Source organism: Vespula pensylvanica, chromosome 10 (genome assembly GCF_014466175.1).
Source record: "Vespula pensylvanica isolate Volc-1 chromosome 10, ASM1446617v1, whole genome shotgun sequence".
NCBI lineage: Eukaryota > Metazoa > Arthropoda > Insecta > Hymenoptera > Vespidae > Vespula > Vespula pensylvanica.
Window position 1 is genome coordinate 4,133,886 of NC_057694.1, and position 22,814 is coordinate 4,156,699.

The window sequence follows — 22,814 nt, forward strand, 5'->3', positions numbered from 1 at the left end:
ACATTGCGTGACGTAGTAGTTGCAGGTGCATGTGCGAATCTCAAAAACGTCTTTTTCCTCTTCTTCGCAGACAATCTATTTCTCTCTATACTTCAGAACCAGTGGTCCGGAGTATACATTTAAACAACGTTCTTCCCACGAACGCTTCTACGAGCGTTTAACGAAATTACTTTGAAACGCGAAGAAGTACGTCCGACTCATGCTCCAAGCGCATTCTTTCTATCTCTCTCTATCTCTCTCTCTCTCTCTCTCTTGTTCTCTCTCTTTACTCTCCCAACTCCTACTCGGGCGCGTTCTCGTTCTATGTTCTTTCCTCTGCTTTTCCTGAGTCTCGTTTTTTTACTCCGCATCCTTTTCTCTCTCCTTTTTATTCTTTTATCTCACTTTCTGTCTTCTTCTACTTTGTTCATTCCCTCGGCCGACGAGGTTTAAACACACAAGTCTCTTAAAGCCGTTAGAATTACATTTTGTTCTTCTCATCCCTCTCCTCAGTTGGCCTTGCATTTGTTATTTAGTTCATATTTTTATTACAGTCTTCTATCCATGAATATTTTTCACGGCGTAAACACAGTCGGAAAACAAATAAGAAGCCGATACCAACGTAAGAAAGTTCATCCAAACAACCGAAACCTTTCGTTTACCAAGATAAATATAGACGGAAGAGGGTAAATATTTTTTTGAGAAATTTTTTCTTGTATTAGAAATAGTTGAAAGTTAGTATCTACTAATGGTAAAGCCGGGAGTCTTACTAGTGTCGAAGCTTCACATCGGCCGAATTTAACTTTAGTGTATTTTAGAGATTTCTTGAGAAGTTCGAACAATTTCGTAGGTCGATATTAAATTTTCATTCGGGAGTTTACACGACGGAGTAATTTCATTGATGGACGCATTACTTGAAATCGCGGTAACACGAAGCACGTTCGTTATGGGAAAGTAACGAATCCCTAAGGCAAGAGTAACGGATAGAAGATGACGATAATGAGGAGGAGGAAGAGGAGTAGTAAGTGGAAACGTTCTCCCAACGTCAGCTATTTTCTCGATAATCGTTAGGGGGCTTGCCGGATCAATTAATTTCAGCTCTAAAGCGGGTAGTTTAGCGTGCTGGGCCTGAATTATGAGTACGTGTAAACGTCGTCGCCCGGGTGCGGCCGAGCGTAGGCATCCGAGCACTGACTTGATCTCGACTCGATTCGGCCAATAACCATCTCTGTAGAATTTCATTAACGGACGACGGGGAAAGAGGGTGTACTACCCTCCGGATTTGAGTTGTCGCGTAATCCCGACAGGAATCACCGATATTCCGTGCTGCGAATTCGCATAAATTGCAGCTTCGACTTCCTTCGAGTACTCTGCTCGCAGATAAGAGAAGCAGTGAGGAAAACGGATGCATGCTTTCTCCGATCCGAAGGCGTTCCTGTGGGATGTAAAGTAATACCACGCAACAGTTAACAGTTTCCACGATTACTCCAACCCTTTTTGCTACGAGCTTTAGAAATCTCTTTGGCGTCAGTTCCTTTCTTCTTTCGAGACAGATATACAGTTCTGCTGTTTAAAAGTTCGTCGAAACACATGCGCAATAATGCTTTCTCGGATTCCATCAACTATTTCTACCATACTCTTTATTAACGAGCAAGCTGAATATTTATTTATCGTGTTAATTGAGTGTATCTATCTCGAATAGAAATTCGCAAACAATTTATTACGAATAATCTGGTTATTTCGGAATTTCGTGTGCGATACACAATCAAAGTCGGACAAAAGTTCTTAGGTGGATTAAAATTTTACAAATCAATTACTCTTTTTCGAAACTTTTTATGCTTGTAGTTAGGCTTGTAATTTTACGAGTTAAGCTTCACAAGGTGGAAAAAAATTTATCTATAAAGAGTAATTGATTTTTTAAATTTTATTAAAGTTGAACAATGTCGAAACCTTTATTTCTATGGTTTTGAAACGATGGTCTCAAATTGTCATTATTCGCAAAAATATTTTTATATCGTCAATTCGTGTAAAGTATGAATAAATGATTATTGTTTTCAATGTGATTTAGTTGAATAGCGGAAGAGTAAAACACATATACTTAAACTATCGATTGTAATAGAGTTCACGACAAATCCCGGAAAGAAAGTATTCTTGGATGTGAAAATAGCATTTGTTGGATCGATTATAGTCGACGTTTTATCCTATTGGCAATGAAACTACGTACGAAGAGACGGTACTAAAATATCTTTTTTTTCGATACGTGTTGTACAATATCCAAGTCATCGGTCATACGATATTTTCATTATTCCGTCTTTGATAAAAGTCCATATCGAATAACAAGACGTCTATTATAAAAATCATTACTTGATTCTAGCTATAAAAGCGTAAAGCATAAAAGCTGTATACCTATTAAACTTGCATAAAAATCAATTACGATTACATCACCGACAAGAACGACAATATTTTCCTTCTTTTCGTTCTGGCGGCTTGCTTCATCACAAATTTTAATAACTGCGAACAAATGTCATAAATCAAGGGACTAGTCATCGTTAAACCCCGAGAGCAAAGAAGAGGATAAACCGTTCGAAAGTTATTCAGAGAAAGATTGTCAAAGACGAGTGGTCGCACGAATGCCAAGTTATTCTGGTCGTCACCATTGTTATCTTCATCCTCTCCGTCGTTTCTCGGTGATTTAACGAAAGGCAAAATTCGTGCAGTTCTTTACATAACTGAATTCAATCGTAAAGCGTTTTCCTTGAGCTCAACGTTGCTTCCTTCTGAATGCTCGCCGACGAGGCTCAGGAACCTCTCTTTTCTCTCTTTTTCGGTTTGTCGAGGCAGATCGAGAAAGCGGGCAGAGGAAGGCGCGGTGTAGAAGAGTGGGGAAAGGGGGTGGTTTAACGCGTCTGAACACTAAAACGAATGTGGATTCGACTTCTATGAGCGTGCCCGCCAGTCTCTTAGTTGTGTGCGCGCATGTATTACCGACCGTTCGTCCGTTGTATGTGTGCGTGAGGGAGTACCTCGCGACGTCTGAACGGCTTTCCATTCGGAAAAAGTTTACCAGAGAGGATCGAGTATAGGAAGAAAAACTGTTGCCACTACGGTTAGTTTAGCGACGCTTAGTAAAGTTAATGGTACGATACGGGCGAACCTTTGGAAAAAGGTTTTTCGCTTAGGTGCGCTCGAACGATCGTTCGAGGAAACGTTTTCCCTCTTTCTTGCTATCTTTCGTGGACTTTAAATCGATTCCCTTTTAAAAAGATTTCCGATCGAAAGTCACGCATAATCCGTACTCTTTTACGATTAGGGCTGCCTTCTCCCATTACAGTTTTCTTTTTTCTTTTAGATTAACACGAGCGAATTGTCAAATTTAATGAATGAATTTTTAATCGTTCGATGTATTCGGACGATTCAACTCTGCTTTATCGTTTGTAATATTCGAGATTCAACGTTATTTCGAATTTATATAAACCAAACCGATCAATATCTATTTTCAGAGAATATTTCTAAGAAGGCTATACAATGAATATTTTAATTTCACTGTGATCAGACAGTGTAATTTTTCAAACGTCACATGCTTTTCGATAACATACGAGCGATGGCTTATAAGAGATAGACAGGGCTGGAACGAATATTGATCGAGTTAATTTGAGAAACAGAATAAAATGCATTCACTCACAAATTTTCATTTTTGGAATGATTGCTCAATTTATATTACTTTTCACGGAAACGTTAATACGAATAATCGAATTTTCTCGAGAAGAAACGATTATTCTAAAAGTTTTTTTTTTCCACTGGAGAATAATAAAAATAAACATAATAAAAATATAATAATGTTGATAAATTACTATCGTTACGATGATCCTCCTATTTCCGATGTTCCTCTTGTTACCGATATATTTAATATTGTAGCCTTACAAAGTATTGCGACTTTTCTTACTGATAAAAGAAGAAGGAAATGTCTAGAAAGAGAATAGAGAACGAAAATTGGTTTGCGCGTCACTTGCTTCGTGTCAATATTTTCAGTAGTAACACTCTATGTCTAAGTCAACGTTGTGAGTCGAGTTGACTCAGGTGCACGCGCGCGCGCGCACGCTGTAGAGAAAGAGAGATAAAGAGAAAGATAAAGAAAAAGAAGAAAACGAGACTTGTGGTTCCGCATATAGGAGGATCGAAGAATAATCAAACCAGGAGGAGGAATGGATCGAGGTATTCCGAGGTGAACGGTCAAAGGGAAGGTGCAAGCTTGAACATGTGGATGGTATGTGAAAGACGAGACTGTGGGATAGTACGCATCACTATACGTTTGGAAACGTTTCTTCGACGTAGAAAGTAGACGGGCTGAAAGGTGAGTGTTTGTGCTCGCTAGATACGGACAAATTATTCAGTTTGGCAGCGTCGATTTATATATCTATTATTTGCTACTTGGCCGATCCATCGGTGATGTCTCACGAAGGATGAAAAAGATATGTATGCGGATGAAACGAATGCTCACGATAACGACGATTTGTTTTATCAAAGGCCGACACACCGATCTTTTATACTTACATATCGATTTGTCTTTCTTGAAAAGAAGACAGCATAGGATATATTAACGTAAGTTTTCTGTCTATCTTGTAAAGATTAACGTTTAATAAAAGATTACTGATTGATATGAATGAATTTTTCAAGAAAGTTCAGTTTCTCGAGTTCGCTCGAGAATATATACGATTATTACCCTCGTTAAAATCAGGACTTTTTTAAACATGATCTTTGAAGATATCTTATAAAATCATTATTATGAAAAACCCTCATACGCTATAACTTTTAATAAAAACGAAAGTTTCCAAAACGCCGTCCGAGCGAGATTAGAAAGATTCTAAATTTCTTTAAAATCAAAATACTTATTTTTACTTTGTATTGTCATTCCAAAGTGAATCTTGTAATCTTATTATTCAATAGTTTTTTCTAAAAAATGTCAGCGTTCTCTTTCCGGCATTTTTAAAAAATACTAGGTTTTCTTTTTATACAAGTTTGATGGAGCAAGTATATGTAGATATAAAAAGGAGCAATGTAAAAATGGTGGACGAACACGATGAACCTCGTTCTTCTATGGTTGGAGATCTTTGAGTGAAGTTCTCGTCAGTACGTGAATAGTACGAAATTGGAGAGTCCTCGTGAACGTTCGAAGGTCATTCGTTTCTTCCAGAATGTACTTCTCCTTTCTTCGTTGAGTACTGCCGGTGAACGTTACGCTGCTTTACGGTACTCCGACCTTTCTACTGCAGCAAATAGCGTTATACTCACAATTTCTAATCCAAACTCTTGTGTAGGAAGTGCTTGAAAATAAGGAAGTAAGCAACATTGATGATATCTTTCGGACAGGATGCAACATTTTATTTCGACGTCGTAAAGTTTCCTTCGGAAGATGATTGTACGAATGAGATTAACAAAAAGTTTTTCCGCATAGACGATCAACGAAATTCATGTTATCTCATTCGCACTACTTTCTATTGTCGCTATAGTTTTCTTGACATTGCTATTGTAATTGGATCCATGAACGCGTACGATTTTACTTAATGAAGTTACCGTCAAGGCAAGTGGTGTTAACCGTGCTGTTATCAAATATTACGTCTTGGTTTTACTAGCACTCGACAAAGCGTCTATTATCTTAGAGTAAAATACCTAATCACCTCTCTATACTTTCTATTGTATGTTAGCAGCTGCAACTCGGCTGGTACAAAAGATTGTTTACAGTATATAGACAATTTAGACATATTACGTCTTTTCTTTTTCCGGACAGGCTAATGAAGAATCAGTTACTTAAATTAGATTCGTTGGAAAAGACAAGGATTGCGATATACGAAGCGATAATTTACAAAATGAACAATTTCTTTCTTTCAGAAGTTTAAACTTTCCGATAGGAAGAAGCAATGAGGAAAGAACGAGATATACACAAGCATACCTTTAAGAAGTAATAAAAAAATTGATGTTGGCAGATCTTGGCAAAATATACCCTTCTGGTGAAATATAAATAAACGAAAAGGTAACGAGCACATGAAATTATCATAGTTGTTGATAAGTCGAGCTAAGAGAAAGTAAAAGAGTTTCGTAAAAAAGTACATTACGATCTTTCGGTGTAACTCGTTAAAACGTTTCATAAATAACCTGGTGGATTCACATATTCGGCTTATTTCTCGGTGACATAATCGCGCTAATGGTTGTTCGCTATGTTGGGAACGATTTTCAGAAAGTACCTTCATCGCGAAACGTGCACGTCGTTTGTTTCCGCGAAAAGTCGAGTTTTCCGTTTGCTACAGTTACATCTTGGCTCTTTTATAATAATGTTACGCTCGTTCAACAAGCACTCTTGCACCATAATCGTTATGATCACTGCTGGCAAGACGATTATTGGCTATGTTGCTGCAAGTGCCAGTCTTATACACGAACCACACGTTTTTATCTTTCCTCACAAAACGTCCATGTTTTCCCTCTTTTGCTCATTCTCGAGACTTTCGAGACAGTTTTTCGTTTTAACCTGACTCGACTTAACTTGCGTTTGACAGTCGTCACAGAACTTCTTGTTACCTTCCTCCTTTTTTATTTCTCTGGTTAACATCATTAACTTCGCATGCTCATTTCGCTTCGGACTTCTTACCCACATTATCGAGGGAACGATTCTGTTTTAACGTTCGCGTTATGCTTTGTTACGTGAATTATTAAAAATACTCACAATTCTAACTATCGTAAACTTTACACGAATTCAACCAATCACAGAGAAAATATAATGATCTAGACGACTATATAATAACATTACAATAGTAGTTATAATACAGTAATATTTTAACGATTTCATAGTATTAAATAGAAATATTGCAGGATCGATTATCAATAATTACAATTAATTTAATAAAATAAGAATATGTATGAAAATATTGTCTTTTACCTTTATCGTCTTCTGTTCGATCTATCAATTAATTCTTTTTTTAAATAGACGTTTCAAGATCCATTTACATACAATCGTATCGCCGTAGTTCCGTGTCCGAATATTTACGTATACATATGTAATCAAAGAACGTCCGTGAATCTATTAATTAATTTGAATTCAGACTTTACAGCTTCATCATTTACAGAATAAGACACGTATAGACACGTTTACATGTCCTTCCACAGTGAGTCATCTGTGTATTCATTGACGCTACTCTATTTTACTCGAGATGTTTATAATTTTTTTTTATTTGAAACGTTTCTCCTGATTTTCTTATACTATAATATATGTATACATATTCTGACGATAATATCGATTACGCAATAGTTCTTTTATATTTTTCCTATTATTCTCCTAATTCGATTTTTTATTTCGTTGATTAATAGTATTATTTTTAATTAAATGCATAGAGCTTTGACGTTATGTTGTTCGATATTGCGATGGAGAGCACGCAAAAGTCGGGAGTTATCTGCTTCGAATACGCTCTTTAGGAACAACGTGCAATCAAGCTCGACTAACGAGAACGTAGATATCTCTGAGTTCTTTCGCCATGTCATTTCCGGGTACAAGGTTTTTTCGAAAGTGCAGCTTATCCGTGATCTTTCTAGTATCCACCCTGAAAAGTGTCTCTTGCACTTTTTTCCTCGTTTCTATGTATCCCATATCTTCTTTCACTTTTTAACTGGTCGACCATCTGTCCGTTTCTGCGACTTTCTATCGTAGTATATGGAACGAGAAAGAAAAAAAGAAATACATGTGTATGTGTGTGTGTGTACATATGTATATATATATATATATATATATATATATATATATATATGTATATAGAGATAGAGATAGATAGAGAGGGAGAAAAAGAAATTCAGACTTACATATATATAACTACTGATTTAATTAAAAGAAATAAAGATATACAGATAGATGATAAAGCATTAAAAACGTTTAATAGCTAGATGACAATAACACTCGAGGACAATAACATTCGAGTACTTCGACTGTAGTCTTTTCGTTTCATTGACATTTGTTGTCCTCCAAGGCTTATCTATTGTTTGTTTCGCCTCACTCAGATCTCTCTCTGTCCTTATTTTGCTCTCTCCCACTCCGCTATCCATTCTCTTACTCATTCTTACACATATATATTGTAGAGATTTCTTATCTCTTCTTCGAATATTTGTCCTTTGTTCGGGATAGACTTATTGAGACTGTTTATTCGGAAAACTAATTCTCAGAATTTATGAAAAGAAATGAATACAATGCGATCGATCGACGTGTTAGGACGTATCGAGGCAGTCGTCTTGGAACCTTTGTACGAGAAACATCTTTCCGAATATATAAACGTTTCGTCTATCGAAAACTATATAACTTGATTTAAAAATTTACTCTTTAAAATTACATCTATGATATAAAAATAAATTGAAAATTATTTCGATAATTATAATATTTAATTAAAGAGCGTTTTCCGTGATACAGAATTTAGAGTAGTGATATTGTGCGTTTCTAGTTCATATCGTATTATGAACAACTTTGCGTTCTAAGATTTCGATAATAAATCGTTCGAATTTGCGTCAGAGTAGTAATGCCGTTTCACGATCGTCATCTTCCTTGTCGTCAAGAGAAAGGAACCTCGTTGAAAGGAAAAAGAAGGAAGAAAGTTGTAAAAAGAAAACTGTGCTGCGTTGGAAGGGACGTAGTAACAGTTATGTCGAAGAAGAAGAAGAAGGTAAGGCTGCGAGGGTGGGCTTTATTATGTCTGAGGAGGAGTCACGCGAGTAAGAAGCTAAGGAGAGATATAGCTTAAGCCGAGGACAAAAACTAGAACGGGGGTTTGCCTTCAGTGTCTTTTGCACGAGGGATACGGGATCACATAAAGGGTTTTATTATGTCTCCCTTTTTCTCCCTTTCTGAGAAACCACAACGAAGAGCTAGCGGCTAACAATAAGAGCGACACGTGCGCTCGTACACGCTACGTGCTCTTCTCGATGATTCGCGTAGAAAATATGTCCCCTTGGGATTCGCAGAAAAACGGCTAATCTTTGAAGACACCAATTAATGTATTCGTTCGTATTAATATCGTCGATGAATCGAATTAAAGCCGCACCCCTCATCGCCTAGCATGGAAATGAAATTTCCAACACGGTAATCCCCACTAATATTCAGAGAGTAACTAAAATAACGCAACGATGTCATTGTCCCTTCGAGCCAACCGATATCGATTGATTCGAGTTATCGTGGAATCTCCTCTCGCTACCGACATATCCATCACCTCTTCGAGCCGCGTAAATAAATTACGTTCGCGTGACATTTACCTTCTATGCTGGCACAGCTTTACCTTCGATCCTTCTTTCACTCTTCCTCCCTTTTTATCCTCTCCGCTTCTTCCTCTCATTGCCTCTTACGAAAAAGAAACTTTTATAAAAGATATGTTTTTCCTTCTCAAAGAGACGAAAACGTAGAGCCTCACGTGGTCACTCAAAGAGCTTTCCCATGTGTGAATAAATCCAAGAAAAAGAGATGGTTATGTCAAACAGATGGAAGAAAGAAAAGGAAGGCGAAACGAGTGCAGTCGAGAGGCAGTGAATCGTCCTGTGGCAACCTCTTCGATGGCGTATTACCAACATAAGCCTCGGACGAATGTCCTTTTGATTGCCAGCCCGTTAAGAAGGATGATACGTTTCCTTTTGAATTCGCCATGTTGCGTAAGTCTTTTTTCTCTTTTTCCTTTTTAACAATTTTTCCTTTATTTTCCTCTTCGTTTGAATATATATGTGGTGCACAGAAGGAAATTATAAGTGGGATAACATGAGACATGTTCTTACCATTTGTTTGAAATGTAATCCGACTAACGATATAACGTATTCTCAATTTTGTATAAAGACCAGTTTGAATTCTATCTTTTTCCTTTCAAGTTTCGAGAAATTTTCAACTTTTTTTCGTAAAACTATTTTCATAAACTTTAGCAAGTTGGTAAAACGTTTCTTTAATTCTCGAGACTTCGCTCGGAAAAAGATTGTCCCGGCTGAATTTTTATTACCGAGAGAGTCCTCCTTTAATATCGCTATATCGGGCTCTTTTCGTAATACGATAAAAGAAAAGGCTAGCTGTGCGGAAACGAAAAACGGAGCGATGAAATAACGAATTATCCGAGCGAAAAGCTGTCGCTGTCGATGGAGTTGGTATCTCTATCTACGCCCAATAGGAGAGATCGTTAAGCAAGGGTAGTAAAAAGCCGAATGACGCGAGACAATCGAAAGAATCCATTCGCTGTTCATTTAATGACGATACTGAAATATAAGTCTTTCTATCGCTAGCTGGCGTACCGAACGAAAACGTATACACTATGCGGCTATCTACGGATATCGGTTTATGTGCTAAGATTATTATAGTCAACTGAAAATTCGTCCATTTTTGCGTGCTTGTTTATGATCGATCTTTTTAAACCTACATTTTTTTTCCTAATAAAGAATGACATCACCAGGACCAAACGACCGCTATCCATAACGCACGTATAAGATCAGCAATTCTCGAATCTTTATTTTTCGTAATTTTTTTTATGCCATCGGAAATCGTGCTCTCGGTTACAATAAACGATGGTTTCGAATCGAGTTAAATTCTTCGATATTACGAATATGAATTGAAACTACGGAATCGTTACGAACAACGCGTTTAATATTCTACGATGTTGTCAAAATTACGACCGTCTAGCTTAATGATTCGCATATGCGAGCAAGATGAAGATTCGACCAATCTCTTTCTCGACCATAGCATGCAACCGTTAAAAAGCAATTCCCCTCCGATATGAAGAAGGATTCGTGCAAGGATTGGCACGAGGCCCAAATCCGCTGCCTCGGGCCCGATTTTATGACACCGCTCCTTTCATTCGTATTCGTTGAATGAGTACGGATGGATTAGGAGACAACGACAATTTTTACTATCACCTAGGAACTCGTAAAGATTCTCAATTCGGTGTTGCCACGAACAACGGCTAGCGTATTATTCGATTTTCTAACCGTGCTGGTTTCCGCATAGGTAATTAACGTTCCCGCAATTACGACTGTGTACCACCAATTTGGAACCATCTCCAACGTAAATGGCGTTAATTGCGCTACAAAGTTTCGTTCTTCAACAGGCTAAAAGAGCATGTAGAGTGTTTCTTGTGTATGTGAGTTGTTAATAATTAAGATATTGTAACTAGTTCATTCATAAATTTCTACAGTTCAAGAATCAAAGCGAAAGTAAAGGATAAATGCATAACGCATCTTTGAAATAATTTGCTCTTGTTTATGATGCCATCATTTCAATAATTATACAAATATAATGTAATCATACAAAACTTCGTATACATTTTGCGTTTTCCACAAGAATAATAGAATGTTCGATAGTTGCTAAAATAAAACTGGTCGCTCCGATTCGATTCACCATCGAAAAGCTCGTAAATATTTATGAAATTATCGTACGGGTAAATCAGTTTCGAGGATTTGAATCTTTAACGAAAGGATGAATTTACATGAGTACTCTTCTAAAAATAGTAATTTTTTATCGTGTTATCATCACTCTTAATAGGTTCGTTATATCGACAGTAATAGCTCCTTCGTGTATCGAAAAGCATCGGTCTGACCGAAATAATAACGCGAGCGACGGTGGGTAGTTCTTTTGTAGGCCTTGGCGTGCAAGAAGACGGTAAATAGTTAGAAAGGTGCAAAACTGAGCGCGTTCCTAGTGGCCCAGGGTATTCGGCCGTGCAAGGTTTTAAATAAAGCGATAAATTTTGAGGGAGCAGAGGGCGCACGGTCCTTAAGTAAAATCTCCGTTGAACTAGAAGGGAAGATTTATAGGATGTTTAAATCGGTAAATAGTTTCGTGCTGGGTAATCCTTTTTGTAAGAGGATACGCGTTTAATAAAAAAAGAAAAGAAATGAACGAAAAAGCAAAAAACGAAGGAAAGGAAAAAGAACCAACAATTTTTAGATGCTTAGAGTACGTTCGACACCAAACGTTATCTCCTTTAATACTCGCTCCAACGAAACTTGGAAGTACGCTTTCGTATTATTTGTTAAAACGATCTCGGGCAATTCGCGAGAACTTGGTCCATTTGCAAAAAGTTGAAGCTCTTTTCTCTTCTTCTCCTTTCTTTCTCCTTCTTACCTTTACTTTCCACTCCTCAGCTTTATTCGCCTTCTCGGTCGTTGTTCTGGAATATCGTTAGGAACTTCACGCGTTCTTATCTAACGTTACTTATGGCGATTTTAAAAACTTAAAGTCGCCTTGATCAGTCGTTGAATATATTATGGCCGAACTCTTTCTCTTCCTCTCTCTCTCTCTCTCTCTCTCTCTCTCTCTCTCTCTCTCTCTCTCTCTCTCTCTCTCTCTCTCTCTCTCTCTTCTCAATACGAAATATTTTTCTAATCATTCGACCTTTCCTTTTATATGTATGCATACTTTGAATACGATTAGCAAAAAATATATCTGTAAGTATGTCTGACATTGTCTTAAATTATTTATTTCTTTTACTTTCTTTTACCTTCGACAAAAAAAAAATTACAATAATTTCTGATATCATTACCGATATTTCACTTTACTTAGATATAGTTCATTGTTACGGTTAATCGGTTGATAACGAATTTATGCACAACCGTTCACAGCTTGCGGCGTTCGTTATTATGAAACACGTAGGGTATTGTGTTGAAAGCAAGAGGATCGTTAGTTCCTTTAAAGTTGTATACCAGACGTTGACACAGGAAAGATTAATGTATCGAACGATGGAGGACAATTTTCTGAAGACCGATAAAGACCAAAGGAAAAAGACAGCTTCCTGTTCGTGTCGACTGTCTTATTAAGTTGTCGGTAAAATTGGATTAGTAGATTTATCGGTTTGCTCGTTAACTATTATACGTTTATAACATCTCCTTGTGCATATATATGTATGTGAATGTATAACATATTTTTTTACAAACGCAATACTCATACTTTGATTTTAACGATTTAATTAACATTAAATCAATTTTAATACAATGTATTATAAATTCGTCGTGTCTCTTAATGTAACATTTTTTAAATATAGGAGTATTTGCGATTAAGAAAATAAATAAACAGTTTCGAAAATTCTATTAACAAGTTTTCGGTATAATTTGTAATTACTTTAAGAACGAAAGAAATTTTTAACATATTCCTTATTCCGACAAATATTAATTTGATTTAGCCGAATATATTTATTTACTTGAATTCTCATATCCATATTTTTTGTACAACTTCTTTTGTTTGTCTTTCATAAAGCAGTAATTTCTTGATTCGCTTTAAGCGGTAAAGATAAGGGACTTCCTCGCCTCAAATTTTTCTTTCGTTTAACAAGACTACGTTTACTTTCTTAGACGATGCTACCTGTCTGGACTTTGATTTACGGGATAGCTAACGATACCATGGTCGTAAAGGTCGTAACATTCTAAAGATGTAGATAGACCGCACGAAATAACCATCTACAAAAGTCCGAGCCACAGAGCGGATAGTCGTTAATTACTCGAGTCCGTCGATAAAGCGTTATCACCCAATGGCACACCAAGCGACGACGAACAAACATGGTTCGATATCTAAAATAATAATTATACCTATTCTAAAATAAGCTTATTGAATTATTTCTAATTTGATAGTTTTTATCGAACGATCAATAATGCATTATCATGGATCATATATTTTTACGCGATGAATAATTCGTCTGGGTTGCGTGTGCATGCATGCGTATGTAGTGTAATGAACTCAAGTAGCAATTAACTCTGTAATTGATTTCACCGTGCATAATTATTTGGCTATTTTAATTATTCAATCTGTTATGGTAACGCAAGACTTAAAAAATAAGCAAAAAATTTGATAGCTTATCAAATAGTTACTACGAGATACGCTTCGTTCTATCGAGTTTCATCTATATAATCTCATTCGTGTCAGTCCCTCTTTAGAAATTCATATTTTTTTTATTTCTTCCATTTTTGATCATGATGCATGTTTTTTAATTAATAAGTTACTTTTTAGAGATAGGTAAAGAAAGATGTCCGTTATTATCATCATAAAGACAAAATAACTACTTAATTTTCTTTAGTGCTTCCGACCATTATAATCTCGCACATTCGCTCCAATGAAAAGGTACACGCAGAAACATACGGATATGTACACTTTAAAAAAAGACCTGACGTTAGTAGGAACATGGCCTTGCGGAAGAGTAAATTAAAACGCTCGCGGCTTTGGCTGCCGTAGACGTTCCGTCGTTTATACACAGCTGTACGCGAATGCGTCTGTCTTTTTGTACGAAATAGTTGTGTACGTGTGCATGCATGTCAAGTTTGCGAGCGACTTCCAAAAAGCTCTACTCGGTCAGAAACGAAGAAACGGGGACTCGTTTGAACAAAATATTAAATCGCCACGAAAATATGTCTTCTTTTCTATTTCGAGCTTTATTTTAGATATCCAATGTTTATATAAAACGATATTCAAATTCATGAAATTATCATATAACGTTATAAACGATAATAATTCTGTATTATTATATAGTATTTCAGCGTCCTACTTAGAAAACTCTAATATTTTATTCCCATTATCGTAGATTGATAAATGTATCTTAAACAAATACGTGTCTATCTTTAATTATATATCCATATACAATAGATATGTATATATGCATACGCATATGTATGTACCTACCCAAATTCCATAGAATTGTTCCTTGAAATTTTCGAAAACTGGAGATATGTGAATTCGTCGAAATGACCTATTAAAGCTTAACGGAGGACCCTATTCCCTTGAATCAGAATCGGAAGATGTAACTTATTTCAAAGCGTAAAGCTGGAAGGCTTTAGCTGCCCGTTACAATAATTGGATTTGTATGTGAATTACGTGCTGTTATAACCTTCTCGTTTTGCGCTTTGTATTTCCAAATAATATTCCTTTTGGAATTTCACTTTAAAATCATAATCCTAAATTTCTCAACTAAATAAAGAATAGATATTTTAGTTTATAGACATATCATGATGGAATTATTTATTAATACGATATATCTTGGATATATAATTACATTAAATAAACATATTAATAAAATATTAGTAAACGCTTAAATATTTATATTCCATTGAATAGATATATTTGTGAAACTAATGATGATAATTAATAATTGCGGTAAGTAGGTAATTAATAACAGAGCGATAGGCTTATTTAAAATGTAGATATATATATATAAATAAACAAATGCTTTTGTAAATAATAAAAGTTATCAAATCCTTCTCATCGCTAATGTCGATTGAAAACACAATTTTTATAAAACTATATTTTATATGAGTTATTTTTGCTAACGACAGATTTTGCTTAGTGACAGATCTACCGTTAATTCACGCGTTTTTGTAAACGCACTTGTTCATTTGAAAAGTAGAACAGCAGAATAATCGGGCAATTAGCGAAATTGGATTTTCGCGAGCGACGAGAACGCAGTGAAATATTTTTCTCGCATTTATTTAAATATCAGCCGACGAATGTAATTAATATAACGATTTGTATGATGCAATTAAATATTTTAAATACTGTGATTTAATCCACAGTGATTTGAGAAACGATGCAAAACGATTTCGTAAAAGATAATCGCAGTTTCTTTTTGTAGATTTTTTTTTATCATATAATCGTTTTGATTTATTGTTTAATGTATTAACAATAATAACATGGTATATCAAATATTAAGGAATTATAGGCATGCATTGAGTATCGATTTCGAACGTATTAACGCGGCTAGCTCCATCTCCATTTAATTACCACTTAAAGCCGTATAAATAGCGTTTCTATAGCGATACATCATATCGAATGCACCTGCTCTCTGCTCGGTCTACGTGTACATGCAAGATCATGATTTTTCACTAACGAGAGTTCTTTGAGTTCACGTGTCCCTCGATATCTTTCAAAAGCGTGTTGCTTTGAAGCCTACAGCTACCATCTGATGACCACTGGATTCTTTATTGTTCCATTTAAAAGGATCTTGCCTAAAAGGACCACATTCATTACGTATATTCTTCATATACATATATATATATATATATATATATATATATAATTAGAACTTTTATTAATTATATTCATTTTTCTTTTTTATTCATGTATTTTATCTCGACATTATTATTCCATTAGCGAATATCGAACATTATATTATAATATTGAGTTGTAAATGTTAATGTAAAAAAATACTAGATAAAGTTCTATTTATTTATATAGATATAAAATTTCAATATTTTTTTTCTTGATCAATAAATATACTTCTATGATATGATTTTATAATGTACGGTATATATTTTGCAGGGATATATTCACTTTGAAACATTGAAATTAATCAAACTTAGTGAGATGAATGAAAACATATAAAAATGTAATATACATATTAGTTTAGAACTTTGATGTTTCCTGTATATTCGAAATTCTGGATAAATTTGTTTGGTGCATTTTGCGCCAGTATTTGATCGATATTAAATATTTGTAATAAATTATATGATATCAACCAATGAGTGGCTATTTAGTGAGGTCCTACTTTCAACGTTGAACAAACAGTCGCAACGATCTATTTTATATTATACTCGGCATTTAATGGGAAAGAAGTATGCGCACTATACTATTATATATAATGTCGTTTTCTTGTACGAAGTACGCGCGTACAATAAAATTTGGACGGACGAGATGAAAGGCGTGACGAGGTTAGGAACGGGAGAAGGGAGAGAATAATTTCAAAATGGTAAGCGAACCTGCCGGCGTATAGTTTAACGACGCGTCTGCGAGCGCGATACTAATGATAATTTTCTCTGAATTCCAGCAGGTAATATACCTTCTATAATAGCGAACGTAATATAGTCTTGTCAGACTACAAAGAGAAACAGATCAAGAATAAAGGGGACGGACAAGGTGTGTGGCCGACAAAAAGACAGAAATGGTTCGTTCATTGCTCTATTATTACATCACAAAATTCAATTTGTTCGTACAAGCGAATATCAGTTTGAATTAATTTTGTATAGGTATTAGATTCATATTTGATTAACTTGGCTCTTCGTGAAATTGACCGATAGATTAGAGATTGATGTTTGAAATGATTGACTGTTTCTCTTTAAACGTGTTTATCAAACAATAATCACGTCGAATTATGAACGTTCTGAGTCGTATCATCTATCGGTCATTCTGTTATGTATTATATCGGTCATTCTGTTATGTGCGTACGTCAGAAATGTAATTGTGACTTCTTTATCGAATTGCAAAGAGGAAGAAAAGTGTGAGCTTGAGAAGGAAAATAATATAAACGACAAGTAGTTGCATCAGAGCAAGAGAGAGCAAGGGAGAAAGAAAAAGAGAGAGAAAACGCTAATTACTATCTGTTGGATGGTTCGTTTCAATAGAGTTCATTAACGATGGTAGAAGCTCAATGTCCATCCATAGTTCAACACCAAAGATCTCTAGAAAGATAGATAGAGAGAGAGAGAGAGAGAAAGAGAGAGAGAAAGAAAGAGATAAAGTAAAACGATCAAAATCAGAGGCGACCAACGGGTAAAAAAAGGGCCGGAATGGAAAACGGACCGAGAGCGCTTCAATAGTTAGTTCGCTTTGCGAGTATCCCTTTGCACATAAAAATATTCAAGCTTTTCCATGATCAACGTGTCGCAATACTTTTCCTTTGGTGTTCTATCTTCATCGATAGTGATTTTCAAATAATCGAATGCATCTAGGTAACTATTCAAAGATATAGTTAGGAAAAACATAGAAATTTTTTATGTTCTTGAAAATATGCAAATATAAGAAGAAATGGAGAGCAAAAAAAGGCAACGATGCGAAGAACTTAGGGCTCATAAATTTTCTAGGTGAGAGGGAGAACGCGTCTGAGAGTTTTCGCATCCGCGTGCTATTCTTCCTTCTATGTGTAGAAACATGCCTACGCAATGGGACGAAGGTAGCTCAATGAATTATTAAAAAGGGCTCGCAACGTAGTTCCTCGAACGCAAAGCACTCCCTTTCTTTTCACGTTTACACGCGTCATCGTGTTTTATTCCGATGATACTTGCTTCGAGGAAGACACCCTTCGATCAACAACCAGCCCTTACTAGAGCTTCTCTCTTATTCTTATTCCGATGACACCTTTGATTACGTTCGAGTGATCTATGCTCGAGTTAAAATTGTTTGTAGTTAACGTATATCATATTTTTTTATTACAATATTATTATTGATAAATAAAATCTATATCAAGTTTTGCACAATATGTGATGTGTTTGATTAATCGAGATATTTCTATCGAATGATGTAAATATATCTAACGATCTCGTTACTGTGTTTTACAATCGAAAGGAAGTTTTGTTTTATTAATTGTAAAATGAATTTTATTAATTGATCTTTGTAAAGATTTCCGTGTATTAGAGGGTGGTATGTTGCGGCGAATAATGTGAGATTGATTTTATATAAGTCGATTCATAAAATTTTTACGATCTATCCTTTATCTTTCTTACAGATTTCAACAAGAATACTATAAAAATCGATTGTTTTTTTATTTTATATTTCATCAAGTGTAAATTATTTATAATAGATCATTATATCGGATCATCATAATTTCGCTAATTTAATTCATCTTGAAACCGGTATAAATCATAGAAAGAATTATTTATTTGTTTCCACAAATTCTTTTTCTATACTTAAAGCCAATATCAATGTTTTGAGATGGTTTCTATATAGACGAGAAAAAAAATATATTTCAATCGGGTATAACTTTCTCAAAGAAAGAACCACTTGTCTAGTCGAGTAACATTGCCAAACTTTTCTACGAAGTTCGTTCATCTATCGTATGCATTCTTTGCTCGGTATTCGTAAGTAACTTGCGTGGGAACATTGGAAGGCTTTTTCAGTTCCACGGAGGATCTCAATAGAGAGAAAGAACGAGAACAAGAGAAAAATAAAGAAAACAAAAGAGAAAAGTGCAAAGACAAAATACAGGTGTTATTCTGAAAGAAAGTTTTACCTCGAAATCGAGAAGTACTGTTGTTCGAACGACTTCGAAGGATAACTATGAGTTAATGATAACTAATATTATGTACTAATAATCTGTCAAATTAGTTATTAATAACAAATTGATTAAAATAAAGCAGACGTTTGTGATTTATTTTCTGGAGTTAATTTAATATTTTATTTCGATAATTTCATACGTGTAAGGATTTATATGTTCATACATTTATACATTCAAACTACGTAGTACAGAAGAAAAGGCGACTAATGTATACCAGATGAATGGAGAGTGTAAGAGAAAGAGAGAAAGGAATAGAAAGGGAGAAAGAGAGAGAGAGAGAGAGAGAGAGAGAGAGAGAAGAAAGGTATAAAACTTTATTCGAAAATACTGGCGTACACGGTTCGCTTGGCAATGGCAAAGGTATGCTATCATAGAGAGTACCAAAGTCACCTACGATTTAAAACTTTTCTCTAGTACGGCAAAGCATTAAGTGGTCGTATTAGTAGGAATGGTCGTTCTTGTCAGACATATAGTATGTATAATTGTCTGAAAGTAATAACTCATTCTTTCGTAAGTTTGAAATTTTAATGAACGCGGCTACGTTTAAATATTACCTTTTAAATATTTTTTTCTAATATCTCCACCATTTCTTTCCACATTCTATGCTTATTCTGTTTTTCTTTCTTTACTTTCTTCTGTTTCCTTTTTTAAACGATACCGTGGGATACCTTCTTTCTTTATAAAAGCAGAAATTTATGTCAGAGTTTGACGAGGAAACGTCGCATTTATTTTCTTTTATAATTTTTCCACGCGTCGTCTATTTCCATTAAAATTAAACGCGAATGTAATTTGATAATCAACAAAAATGTATCAAATGCCGTTTAAAAAGTTAAATCACGAAGGCGATTCTCAAGCGATGAGAACGGATTGACTAATTGTAAGTAGATACAAATACGCAGGTAATATACGTCACGAAATACTTTAAAGGCGGCTGATCGTTACCGGTGGAACAACGGACCCATAAATGTCCCAAATGCCATAATTTACTGCTTTATTCCGTGCACAAGAGTATTAAGTTACGTCAGGAAGGAGAAGTAGCGTTCGAGATTTCATGACCTGCAAGAAAGTATTCGAGTAAATAAATATCGAACGAACGCATTTTACCGGGCACGTACTTCGTATACAACGGTCTCTTTGCTACGAATTTTATCGACTTTCGCGTTTCAACCGTCAGTTTTTCTTCCGCGATTCATTTTATTTTTCATCATAATTAATCTCATATGAAAAAATATGGCAATTTATCGTGAGTGAGAAACGTTAAGAAACTTAGAGAGAATGTAAATATCTATGAAAATTACATAACTTTAATAAAGCGTAATATCGTGTTATACGCGTGATACGGTTTGATCGTAAGGTTGAATCAGTTTTTCTCGTATATCAAAGATTTTCCGATAGTTTTTACCGGAACAGTACCAGCGTAGTCTTTCTTTGCTGGTGTCGACGTATGTAATAACGAACACCTCCAAAGGATTTAATAGAACTTTTTCGAGTATCAAGGAAATATACGATAACATTGTCTAGAGAGAGAGGGGAGGATTCGAGCACGTACAGTGACGATCGGATGATATGGAGAGCCAAGGGAATTTTCATAAAATTAGTTGGCAAGTTAAAACGATATGAGGTCGCTCGCGATGAACGATGCGGCTACGTTAGCCGGTACAAGGCGGGTTCTCTGGCTGCGCCGGTGGTGATAATATTGCGGGAATGGAGGTTGCCGAAAACCGGTGCGAAAATATGAGCCGACTCGGCTCACTAAGTTTCCTGATTAAAACTCTTAATTTCTAATTAAAGGAGACACGTAGACGGAACGTTTATTCGATAGCTTAGACTAGTTATTAAAATTGTCCGAGATGCCGTTGACCTGGACGATAACAGTTTGAAAACGTTGAGAGAATAGTTAACGAAGTTGAATTTCGAAAAAGAAACGTGACTCGAGCTTTCGTGATTGTTCTTTTCTAAAATAACGGACTATTATTGATAGGTACAATATATCACCGAGGGCAGATTTAAAAGGAGACATGAGATTTCGTGGTCAGTACGATAGTAAAGAGAAACAGTGAGAGAGAAAAAGAGAGAAAGAGGGAGAGAGGGAGAAACGACGCGAAACCGAAGCGATACGAAAAATGTATAAAGTGGCGTGGTTTGGTGGGCGGAGGAAACGTGCTACGTGTGCAAAACAGGATCTCGAAGGGGCAGGACGGAAACGATCGCTGTCACGATGAAATCGCATTGACGATGCTACGCCAAGCAGTTGAGGGAAAGGAAAAGAGATCGGGGGTGTGGTGCCAGATATGGGAAACAGAAAGATGATGCCTCGAAGGAACGAAGAGTAACGGACGGACTGTCGAGACATTTCCCTTCTTTGATAAGATTGATTGCGAAGGTTCTACTATCTTGAAAGATCGTTTGATAATCGTGCTATCATCACGTTTCTACCGCTTTCTGTAACAGCTGTTACGCGAAAACGTAGTTTTCGATATAGTTTAACGATCAAATTTATTCTTCTTTTTCAGCCAGAATTAGATTATTGAAGTTACGTAAATACGTGCAAAGGTTTGATTTATTTCTCAAGGAAAAAATGAACGCGGTCATTTCTAATGATCGATTCTTATTTTCTTAGATTAAAGTTTACCAGAGATACTAGTAATTCTCGTTTATGATAACGATATAAACAGCGTAAAGTTGTGAGAGTACGTGAGTCCTGTAACGGAACGTCTGCTTTTACCTCGGGAAATCGCGATTCAATCTGGGCCTGGAAGTTCTTTTGCCGCGAAAGTAGCAGAAAAATGATTCGCCCTCAGCGAGAGTCGGCCGTTTGAACGAGCTGGCAATTGCTGTATTATATAGCCTCTACTGCTCAAGATTACAGAGCACGCGAGCTTTAAAGCTCCACAATAAAGCTCCTGGTCGTAGGAGGGCTTGAGACCGAGGGCATGTACGACTTCAATGGACGTTTAAGATCCAAAATTATAGAAGTGTGGTAAAACTGTCTTAAATTTGTCGAGTGCTTGAATCTTTCCTCTTACGAGTCCGGATAACTTTGAATTTGTGAGGGAAACATTCTGTTAAATTTGATAGTCGTACTTGATGAAAGAAATTCGTCTGTGATTTCTCTTTATAATAGATAATTTTTTGAAAGGATGAGCATTGGAATGTTAAGAGAGTTTTAAATCTTTATATCAACATTCACATCGGAATTTAATCTACATAATTTATATATAAGTTAAAGGCGTTCGCTTTAAAAATTTTCTTTCGAACGAATGAGTCACAGGTTAGAGGAAACACCATCTACGGGTTCTTAACGCTTTCTTTTGTCGGATCGAAGTGTACGAAAGGGGAGGGGGGAGGTAGGAAAGGAGAGGACAGAGAGAAAAGTATCGTGGAGTGCTCTTACGTGAGACAACGAGGTTGACAGAACGCGCGTGCATTTAAGCCGTATGAGAGTGGTGATGAGGAGCGAGAAAGAAAGAGAGAGAGAGAGAGAAAGAGAGAGATGAAGAGGTTAGGTAGCGAAAGAGGGTGACAGAGTGGGTTGGGGGTGGTAGAGATTAACGAGCGCAAGGGATAATTGCCGGGACACGCAAAACGCCAGGGCACTCGGCTCGAACTTCAGAATGAGAAATAAGAAGAAGGAGGTTGAAGGAAGGCGAGAGTTAAGAGGAACGAACGAGCCCGTGAACGTGAGAGGAGGATGGAGAGAGAGAGAGAGAGAAAGAGAGAGGGGAGGGAGAACATAGCGACGAAGAGAGAAAAGAAAAAAAAAACGAAGAAAGATCGTTATGCCGTTGAGAACAGTGATGACAACGCCTCGACTTTGAATCT

At 36.0% G+C, this 22,814-nt stretch overlaps 1 protein-coding gene and 1 long non-coding RNA gene across 5 annotated transcripts in view; one reads left to right on the forward strand and one right to left on the reverse strand.

The window, feature by feature from the left end:
* The window catches only part of LOC122632651 (nephrin-like), a 272,598-nt gene that overhangs the window by 104,083 nt on the left and 145,701 nt on the right, over positions 1-22,814 (reverse strand). The gene's annotated exons all lie outside the window — the stretch shown is intronic.
* Positions 8,390-17,138, forward strand: LOC122632654. The gene is made up of 3 exons (XR_006327910.1): positions 8,390-9,645; positions 16,480-16,886; positions 16,969-17,138. It is a non-coding gene; the product is annotated as an uncharacterized LOC122632654 (long non-coding RNA).